This window comes from Phyllostomus discolor, chromosome 7, assembly GCF_004126475.2.
Source record: "Phyllostomus discolor isolate MPI-MPIP mPhyDis1 chromosome 7, mPhyDis1.pri.v3, whole genome shotgun sequence".
NCBI classification, from domain to species: domain Eukaryota; kingdom Metazoa; phylum Chordata; class Mammalia; order Chiroptera; family Phyllostomidae; genus Phyllostomus; species Phyllostomus discolor.
The window spans coordinates 5,331,549-5,342,255 of NC_040909.2; the positions used below are offsets into that span (position 1 = coordinate 5,331,549).

General features: G+C 60.6%; 1 long non-coding RNA gene across 1 annotated transcript; it reads right to left on the bottom strand.

Annotated features, from left to right (window-relative positions):
• Nucleotides 1–9,400: 9,400 nt before the first annotated feature.
• LOC118501547 lies at nt 9,401–10,687 on the bottom strand. Its single transcript, XR_004904168.1, has 3 exons — nt 10,478–10,687; nt 9,773–10,082; nt 9,401–9,479 (listed from the first exon to the last, which is right to left on the bottom strand). It is a non-coding gene; the product is annotated as an uncharacterized LOC118501547 (long non-coding RNA).
• Between the last annotated feature and the right edge of the window lie 20 nt (nt 10,688–10,707).

The following is a 10,707-nucleotide window of genomic DNA, read 5'->3' on the forward strand; positions in this document are numbered from 1 at the left end:
TGGGGGTCTGCCATCTGTCACGCCCCTGAGCCCTCTGGGCCCAGAGAGGCAGGCCAGGCAGCAGCCAGAGACGCCTGCAGGCCCGGGGGGGGGGGGGGAGATGTCTGGGTTTGTAGTTGAATGCCTGCTGCCCATGGGGGACCTTGGTGGAGCCAGGCCCTGGGGCCCGAAGCCCACTTGGTCCCTGCCACCCTCCCGGGGCCAGGCCTGGCAGGGCAGCCCACCTGCCCCAGGGCTATGCAGCTCCCCGGGTGCCTCCTGCCCAGATGGTCTCGCTCTTGTGTGCTGCAGCCGCTGTGGACACGCGTGGCGGGGAGATGATGTCAGGTGAGGCCGGGGCAGCGGCCCCCCCGGACTCACCTCCCGTCAGAGCCCCGGGGCCGGAGGACCAAGCCCCTGTCTTTGGGTCTGGGGGACTTCTGCCTTTGCTCCTGTGTCCACTGGGGTTTCGGTGACTTGACCACATGGACACACTTGTTAGCCATAGCGGGTCCCTTCGGCCCTTCGGTCGGTGGCACACGTCTGTGGATGTCACCGCCCCTCCGGGACCTCGGGCCAGCTGAGGCGAGACCAGCGAGGCCTTTTTGCTCCGTGTCCAGAGGGGGCTCAGGACCTGCGGGACCTGGGGGTGTCCCAAGGACGGGGCCTGGGGCCGCAGCAGGGCTCGGGCAACCCTCCCCGCCTCTGCCAGCGATGGCTCTCGGCTTCCAGGCCTCCGCCATGACAGTCACTGTGCTTCTGTGGTGGCTGTTTTCCTGCTCTCCATGGAGCGGGTGATGTCGGGTCTCGCCGCGCATCACACTGTGTCCAGCGTTCTTTGCAATAAATACATTTTTTAAAAGATTATATTTATTTATTTTTTTAGAGAGGGAAGGAAGGGAGAAAGAGAGAAACATCAATGTGCAGTTGCTGGGGGCTGTGGCCTGCAACCCAGGCATGTGCCCTGACTGGGAATCGAACCTGCGATGCTTTCGTTCACAGCCCGCGCTCAATCCACTGAGCTACGCCGGCCAGGGCCATTTTTTTTTTTTAAATCCTAATCTAAGGTTCTCTCCTGAGGCCGGCCCGCAGACCCCGTGCTGTGGCCTCTCATGGGCCTGTGCTGGGGCCTTGCTCCAGCCCCCGCCCCCAGGCCTTGCCCTGCCTGGAGAGAAGACCCTCCCTGGAGTGAGCCCCGGGCTCTCCCCTCCGAGCAAGAGGCACTTGTGGGGACGGGGCAGACCTGGGGGGAGCACTGTGAAGTGGAGGGCCCTGAGGTCCCTGAAAGTGTGGGTCCCGAACGTTGGCGCCCTTGGGGAGGGGAGCCGGGCTCTGTGTCCAGGACGGAGCAACCACATGGCGCTGCGGGTGGGGGCGTGTTTAGTCGGCCCCTGCCTCCGGCTGGCGGAGGTGACCAGGGATCAGGCCTCCCCCTTCCTGTGCCTCGGACTGTCATCGGAATTCCTGCCCACCCCCACCCTGGGGCCGGGCTTTGCGGAGCGCAGGCAGCAGACGGGTGCTCCTCTATGGACGTGATGGGCCCTGCACGGCTGTGGGCCCACCCACACCTCTCTTGGGGTGTCAGCGCAGAGGGTGGCGGTGGCTGCGCTGCTTCTGGACCGCTCGGGGTCGCCGACAGCCATGGCTGTGCCCTACGCACCTGTGTCGTGGTGGGTGACAAAGCCGGGGGCTCAGAGGCCTCTCAGCTTCGACGGCCTTCCTGGTAGGTGAGGCCAGGGGACAGCTCGGGGTTCCTCGTCCTGTGTCCCGGCGCTGAGCTCCTGGGGTGGAGGACCCCTGACCTCCTGAGGGGCTTCGGCACGTTTGAAGAAGGTGTTGAGGACTTTTAGCAGCAAAACCATAGCAGAAGGAATGAAATGCAACTATCAGAATTTCCCTCTGGGTCCGATGTTCTGCCACAACCTAGAAAGAGTGAGGGAGTACTTGCTGTCGTGTTGAGAAAACTTTGTATCATTTTGGGTTGCTAGGGAATAACGGCCGTTAGGTAGGATCGGAGGGTATCTGGGTTGAATGCAATGTTGCGGAAACATAAGTTTCAGTAATAGGTGAGTTACGTGTATAATAATTATAATTAAAATCATGTATAATTATCACCTGCAGAGGGGAGTGTTGCCAGCAGGATTCACCCCCTGGGGCCAGGCACACTGGTGTTTGATCAAAACTACTGCATTCAAAGTGAACAATGCTGCCCTGACCAGTGGGGCTCAGTGGGTTGGGTGTCATCCCGCAAAGCAGAAAGGTCGCTGGTTCGACTCCCGGTGGTGGGGGCAGACGCCTGGGCCGCCGTGCAGCCCCTGGGCCAGGCGAGTATGAGAGGGAACCAACTGGAGTTTCTCTCTCACATAGATGTTTCTCTTCCTCTTTCCCCCTCCCTTCCCCTCTCTCTGAAGATAAATGCAGAAGGAAATAAACCTTCAAGGTGCAAAGTGCGAATGTCTTTGCAGCGGACCAGAGCTCGCGTCTGTCCAGCCCTGGCTCGTGGCCGCAGGTCTTTTTGGGAAGGGCAGGGAGGGGAGTGTGGGTGTGAACCCGTGCTATTTCCTTCCACGGGGCCCCCTGAGAGGGTGCCCACCCCGCCTCGGGCAGGGCCCCTGGGTGTGTGCACTGGTCTTGCCCGGGACCCGGGTGACAGACACATCCCCTCCGTCGCAGCCCAGTCTCCGCTGGTCAGGCCTGGTTACTCTGTTCTGCACACCACGGGAGTCCTGCCGCCTGTCCGTCTCCGAGCCTCTCTCTGGTGGCTCAGTAGTGCCACCCGGTCCCCCTGCCCCCCAGGGTCCTGGCATCGGCACTGAAATCAAGGAGCCGTTCCAACAGCGCCCCCAGTCGGAAGCGCTGATGCGTGGGGAACAGCCACTATGGTGCTTGTGACGGGCTGCCCCGTGGGTCCCCCCCAAACTCGTGCATAGAAGACGTAACCCTCATGACCTCGTAATGTGACCTCATATGGATACAGGGCCATTGCAAGATGTAGTGAGGGAGGTAACACCAGAGTGAGGTGGGGGAGTTTAACCCCACATTCCCCAGCGCCCTGTGAGAGCTGACATCTTAGTTTCGGACTCCCGCCTCCAGAGCTGTGAGGCGGACGGTGACTGTCGTTTCCTCCGTGGGGGGCGGGGGGGGGGGCACTTCGCTGCAGCAGCCCCAGCCAACAGGAAGTTCCCTGCAAGGTGCTCCCCGAAGTGCACGAACCGCCTGGGGCCTGCCGGAGGGCACCTCCCTCCCCAGGGACCCCTGAACGGTGAGCTGCCTGTGAGAAACTCAGTCCAGCGTTTATTTTGAACGAATCAGGGCGTCTTCCTGAGGCTTTGGGTTCTTTCCTCCGCGTTGTCCCGGGGAGCCCTCGGCGTCACCGCTGCAGTGAGCCCCAGGTTCCTTTCAGTCAAGCCCACGGACGCACAGAACAAACCCCAAGGGCCGAGGGCAGCACCCGCGTCCAGAATTTCTGGCGAGCGCACCTGTATTGATAGACAGCCCGAGCTAAACATCGAGTCACCTCCTTGGTTTAGGACCTCGGACTTTTCATATAGATTCTCTATATTTTGGCCAACATAAAATAACAAAGCCTTACAATTCTTTTGACATATAAGCGTTCCCTTCTGGGTTTGACTTTGCAATAAGGTCTCCGAACATGCTGGAATTTTTTTATTTTTATTTTTTGAGAGGTTTTTTTTTTTTTTTTGAAGTTTAAGGCAGGGACAGTGAAACAAGGAAGGGCTTAGGGTGGAAGCAGCCAAAGCAGCCACAGGAGGGCCCGTTGGGCTGCTTTGGGTCACTGGGAAGTCGGAGGAAAGGGGGCCCTGGAGACAGGCTCAGGGGTTTGGCCTGGGCGGAGCTGCTGCTGCTGGCTGCCCCCTGCTTGCAAGCCTCAGCCTCATGGGGCCCCTTAGAACAGGGGTGTCAGGCTCATTTTCACCAGGGGCCACAGCAGTCTCGCCTTCAAAGGGCCTAAGGTAACTTTAGGACTGTATAAATGTAACTTTTTTAACTAGGGGCAAGGAGCTGGGCGCTGCCGCTGGGTAGAAACAAGGTGCTGGGCCAGATAAAACAGGGTGGAGGGCTGGATTCAGGCCCTCAGGCCTTGCGTGTGCCACCTGTGCCTTAGAGTTTAGGAGATGCAGCCTGCGGGGAAAGAAGAGGGGCAGGGGAAATTTGCAGGCGGGCATGCTCCTGGGAGGGGGAGCGAGCTCACCTGAGCTGGAGTTTGTCTCCAGTGTAAGGCACTGGAGACGTCAGAGTCGGGAGAACGAGCCTGAGAAGAGCTGGCTCCAGACTGCAAAGCAGTTCCCTCAGGAGGTCTGCAGGGGGCGCCGGGGAGCACCTCGCTGCATTGGGCGAGGAAGGTGCAGAAGGGCCAGGGCGGGTGGCGATTTGATTCCTCCGGGGTCTTCTCATATACGATTCTGTTAAAGTAACGACTTAAACAGAACGACGTGCCTACCCTGTGCTAAGCAGTGGGGAGAGAGCAGTAAGTGAAGCCGGAGGTCAGCCGAGTCCAGGGCTCCCGCTGCCTGTCCCCACCCAGCCAAAAAGCAGATAGGCGCACTATCAGATGCCGGAAATCTGAGGAGGTGGCGGGTAAAAACCCTAACACCGCCCCCCACCCACCCAGTGCGTGAGGGGCACGCGGGAAGGGAATGGGGAAAGGAGCGCGCGGGGGCGGGGGGGGGGGGGGCGTGGTCCTGACGATGCCCAGGCTTTGGCATTTGAGCCCTGGTCGGGGTTTGGATCTTGATGAATATCTTCATGACCGATTTCCAGAACGGAATGGCCCGCATTCCGATAAGGATGACGGAGGCAGCCGGGCGAAGGTCTTCCCTCTCCCGCTGACCCGGCCTGGGGTTCAGGGCTGGGTTAAAAGTCCCTTTGTTCTTTCCTGGTCCGCTGTTACCTGCAACAAAATCTCAGCCGGAACGTAAGGTCAAACCTATACATTTGATGACTAGGTTACCTTAATCATCTAAGGCTGTGATGGGGGAGGAAGAAAAGAAAGAAATCGGATTTCCTATTCTACCGCTCACACCCCTGCCAGGAGCAGGACAGGCCAGTCCCCTGCTCCCCCAGAGCTGACATTCTGCAGGTGGGAGACGCTGTAAAGAAGTAAGTTAATGTGTACATAAACGTCCCGGAGGCCAGGCGTGTAAGACGGCCTCACCGAGAAGGTGACCAAGGGCCTGGGTGAAGCTGCGGCACATCCCACCGTCAGGCTCCGAGACCGCAGGCTGTGCCGGGTGCGGTCCAGGAACACCGAGGGGCCTCAGGCGCTTCCGAGGTGAGCGCCTTGGCTACCCAGACCCTTGTCCTCACATCACCTGAGCGACCACCTTCGGTGTCTTGTTTTCTGATATCCCTTCGGACACTAAATTGGCTTTTTCATACCAACAACCAACTCTCAGATCCTCCCACGCCAACTGGGTGTTCAACAATTCATTTTTTAAAAAGATTTTATTTATTTTTAGAGAGGGGAGGGAGAAAGAGAGAGAGAGAGAGAGACATCAATGTGCGGTTGCTGTGGGCCGTGGCCTGCAACCCAGGCATGTGTGTGCTCTGACTGGGAATCGAACCTGCGACACTTTGGTTCACAGCCCGCACTCAATCCACCGAGCCACGACAGCCAGGGCTCAACTCATTTTTAAAATTGTTTTCTTTTTTTTTTCAGAGAGAGAGGGAGGGAGGGAGGGGGGTGAGACAGGACAGTGAGAAGCTGGAAGATTCCTTGGGAGCAGAGTGGGGACACGGAAACTGACAGCTGAACACAGTGGCCGAGCAACTGACAGCCGGGTGCAGAGGGTCACCAGGGCGGAAGGCCTGGCAGGGGCAAACTGGGCGAACAAGGACCTCCCGTCCCCTCCCCTGACCCCCCCTCCCTGGAGACAACACGTGGGCCTCAGCTGCGTTTCAGCGCCAGGCCCAGGAAAGCAGCAAGACCAGGTGGGCAGTGCCGGGACCAACTGCAATGACTGAAGAGCCCCGCCCCGTCACTGACCAATCGGTGGAGACCGTGACTCTGAACGGGCTCACCTGGAGACCTGAGGCGTGCTCTACTGAAACCCTCCGCTGGGCCCCCCCCCCCCCCCCCCCCCCCCCGCTCTAAGATTCCCACCTGCCCTCCCGCTGGGCCCGGCCATTTCCTCTCCTTTTCTTCTGGCCCGAGGCTCCCCGCCCCCCACTTCTTTCTTCATAGGCTCACTTCTCCTAGACTCTGAGGCAATGGGCAGTGGGCGGGCAGGGGCCCCACCCAGTCTGACCCCCTGAGTCTGCCCCCAAAGCTCCTCCCCTCTGACTTCCCCGTGAGCTGCGGCAGCCCAGCCTCGGCCCTCCCCTGTTTCCTTGTCCCCAGCTTTAATGAATGTCACCTGGACGCGTGTTCGGAAATCTTTCCTACGTGAAATCAGGAACCCACACACTACAGCTGGCCCTAGGCAGACCCACGCAGGTACAGACCCCTGGCAGGTAATGAAGGAGGGAGGTAGAGAGGAGAGAGAAACAACGATTTGTTGTTCCACTCATTGATGCATTCGTTGGTTGCTTCCTGCATGGGCCCTGACCGTGGATCGAACCCGCAACCTCGGCATGTCGGACAATGCTCCGACCAGCTGAGCCACCCGGCCTGGGCTCAGCTCCTTGCCGACACCAGCTCATGAGTTCGTGCAGACCGCACGGGTTCAGGGCTCAGTCCTTCAAGACTCTGCCCGCCTCAGGGGCCAGCCCCAAGTCCCAAGATTTTGGACTAACTTCTGACCCCTGGCTGTAAATCAGGGGTTCCTAAAGCCCCCTCCTCAGGTTTGATAATTGGCTGGACCTCAGAACTCGGGGAAAACCCTGTATTTGCAGTTAGGAGTTTACGGAAGACAGGCACAGGGCGGAGTGTCAGGGGGTGGGGAAGGGGGGCTGGGAGTTTGGGACCTGCCCAGCAGGTCAGTGTGATCACAGCCCCAGAAACTGTCTGAACTCCACTGTCCAGGGGATTTCGTGGGAGGTTTCATTACACAGGTGTGACTGGTGGATGGATGGATGGATGGATGGATGAAATCACTAGCCTTTGGCGACAGCAGTCAGTCTCTCGGAACCAAACCCCAGGTTGGGGCTGAGGCTGAAAGTTCCAGCCCTCCATTCAGGGCCTGGTTTTTCTGCTGAGCAGACCCATCCTGAAGCTCTGTGGGGGGTGGGGATGCATCCCCCGCACCCCCCGACCCGGAGTCACCTCATTAGCATACAAAAGACAGTACATTCCAAGCTCCGGAGCCCGGAAGAAGGGACAAGGAGCCACTCTGAGTATCACAGACTGCCGCACCAGTGGCGGCGGCTTTCTTGGCCGTCCCCTCGGCCTTCCAGGGCTACTGGGGCTCTCCCCGGATCCTGGTCGGATTCCCACTCCCTGTGGCTCCGAACCCTGGCACACCCCCATGACCCTGGTCACCCACTGCCATTCCTGGTGACAGCTTCGTCAGTGGCAGGAAGCTGACTCTGCCCACTTCAAGCAGAAGCAGAATTTGTGCAAAGGCTGCCCCAAGGGCAAGACCCAGGGGCCACGCCGCCTCACCTCCAACCCGAGCCGAGGTCTGCTTTGGCCTGGCGAGCAGCCGTGGCCGCCGCCGCCGCAGGGCCAGCAGGACGAGGCAAGATTCAGTACGAGGCCGGGAAAGCTCCCTGGCGAGTGAAATAGGGAAACTGAGACACAGGTCCTACCTTCCCTGACCGAGGACACCTAGGAGCAAACGGCTTACACACTCCAGACCGTGCCAGGGGCAGACCCACCTCAGTCCCCGTCCCTTGTTTGTGACAAGGGGACAGCGAGGCTTGCCACCGCCCCGGATGCCGCAGAGTGTGCTGTCCCGCTGCTGGTCGCCGGCCCCCTGCCAACCCCAGGGAGGGTACCAGCCCTTGGGGAAGCGATGACTACATGGCATTTCTGCCTCCTGAGACAAGGAGAGGAGCCCAGGTTCTCGGTGGAGAGCGGTGGCAGGGGCCCTCACAGCGGCCCACAGTGGGTCACGTTCACCCACACCCTGTCTCGCACTGGGTTTTCTGAGCATCCTCGGTGCCGTACCCGTGACCTGCCCGCCCCCGTGCAGAACTTCTGTCTGCAGCTGGGCTCCCGGCTGTACGCAAAGTTCCAGCTGTAGAAAGTCACTCTTTCCAAGCTGAGTGCCGGCCTGCGGGCAAATAAACAGCTCCTGTTGTAGACATGCGGGTTAACTACAGCCCCTGCTTGGGAGGCGGAGCCGTGGGGAAGCAGGCCCGAAGGAATGAGGCCAGAACCGGACTCTGTGGGGTGGCCGACCCTGAGGAATGTGGGAGTTTTCCCCGGGCCGCTCTGCAGCACCTGGCTGTCCACAGTCCCCACCCGCCTCTCCGCCTCCCCTCCCCTGCCTTCCCTTGATACAGAAGACACCTGAACGTTCGGCTCTCCTAAGATGGGTTTGAGAATTCTCCCATCTCCTGGAGCTCGGCCTTCTGGATCAATAAAACTTCCCTGGCTCCAACACTCCGATGTATTGACTATTGCCCTTTCTTTGGAGCATCCGGCACAGGCTCTAGCACCGGGAGCTTTCTCAGCAGACGGCCTTGAAAAAAGGGATCCAGTGGGGAGGTGTCGCAACGGGTGGGTGCGCACGTGTAGGGTGTGGTGTGAGTGTGAGTGTGAGTGTGACTGCTGGCCGGGGCCTCCGGAAGGAGCAGGGAGAGAACAGCCCCACCCCTGCCCTCTCCTCCCACCCTCTGGCCTCCTGGGGCTGCCTTTGGGTGACTAAATAGGAGAAGTCCCAGAAGACGGAGCCTCGGGACTGGGTGGGGCGCGGTGCAAGGGCAGCGAGGACTCCAGCTGACAGGGTGGGTGGGGAGGTGGACGCACCGCAGCTGTAGCCCTGTTCGGTGAGTGCTGAGAGGCTGGGGCGAGGGGCACCCTGGGAGGGGGGGGACTGGGCCTGAGGCAGCACCCCCCCTCCCCCACACACACACCGCCCCGGGGAAGTGGCTTTGGGGCCTGCGTTCTGGGGAAAGTGGTCAATGGGCTGAACTTGGTTCCTTTATTTCTTTTTTTGATGGAGCTGAGGGGGCGGAGGCAGCCGGGCAGGACGGGTCTGGGCTGTGCCAGGGACGGCCCCTCTTCCTGCCCGGGGACCGGCAGGCCTCTGCTCCCACCTGCTGTGCTGTGAACAGACACAACCCATGGGTCCAAAATGGCTGCCCTTGAGCTACAAGCCCATGACATCAAACCCAGGCTAACACCTGATGTAACTGTAGTTTCGTCCTGCGCCAGCAACAGAATCTGTCTTAATCAGCCAGTATGGGGTTTGCTGGTCCACACCAACGAGGCCATCTGCCACTGGGGCCCTCTCCACCCCACCCCAAAGAGAACAGGCAACATGCTTGATAAACACCCTCCCCTTCTCCCCACCTCAAGAAAAGGGGTCCTCAGCCAGGAATAATCCTCCTTTCTTTTGTTGATGGCTCCCTTGTCCCACTCACTGGTCTCCCTATAGAAACCTTCCATTTTGTAGAGCCCCTTGGGGCACCCTGGCATGGAGTCGCTGGTTTAAAGCCGGCTAGATCTTCAAATTGACTCGGTTGAATTTGTTTTGTGCCCCTCCCTGGCAGGCGGTGCTGGGGACCTAGGGAGGACCCCCCGCCGCCGGCCCTCCTCTCGGCACACCCCAGCCTGGGGAACTGCCTTGGGGACACCCTGGGTCGCCCCCTCAGGTCTCGCCCCGACGCAGGGCCTCCCTGCCCTCTGACGAGAAGCAGGCGGGGGCACCCAGAGTGCACCCACAGGCTCACCGGCACCCAGTTAGCGTGACGTGTCCTATTTCCGCCAAAACATAACGTGCTGCCTCGGCCAGGTGCAAAAAAAATGCCGATTGTCCTTGTCCTCCCAAATTCAAGTGTTGGGATCGCACCTCCCGAAGTGATGGCATTTGGGGGCAGGACTTTTGGGAGGTGGTTTGGTGGAGACGGGGGAGCACTGGTGGATGGAGGCCCCGAGAACACAGGGAGAGGGGGACCCTGAATGAACCAGGAGGCTGACTCATCACACACGGAATCTGCTGGCACCTTGATCTTGGACTTCCCAGGCCGCCAAACTACGAGAAACGTTGCTCATCCGCGAGTCTGAGGGTTTGTTCCACAGCCTGAACCACGGAGACGGGGCGCGAGGCACGTCACCGCTCCTGTTAGCCCTGGCACCACGCGGGGTGTCTTGTGGCCAATACGTCCTCTGCGGGCAGCAGGGATGCGGGCCAGCCAGCCTTCCGGAGCCCTGAGCTGCCCAGGGGGCGGCCGGTTGCTGTCCCTTAGCCCAGGCCCCGAGCCAGGCTGCCCGGGGCAAGGGGCTCAGCTGCCTGGACTAGGGGCGGAGGACCACAGGGGCAGAGGCGTCACCACAGAGGCCCGGGCGACGCTGTGTCCTCAGAGCAGGGGTCGCGGGAAGCCTCCGGTCTAGACTTCCAGAAGGGACGAGCATTAGTTGGGCACCTACTGTGTGCCGAGCTCTGCTCCGGGCACTGTCGCCGTCCCACCTCCCCTGGTCCCTGGGTGAGGGGCCTGAGGGTCCGCTGGGCACGTGACAGCGGGGGCGGGGGGGGGGGGGCGGGGCAAGCTGGCCTCCCGCAGCACCCGGGCACTCGGCTGGGGTCGCACGTTCCCGCGGAGAGATACCCCACCCCCCACCGCCTCGGGCCGGGCCGGGCGGGGCGGAGGAGTCTCCCG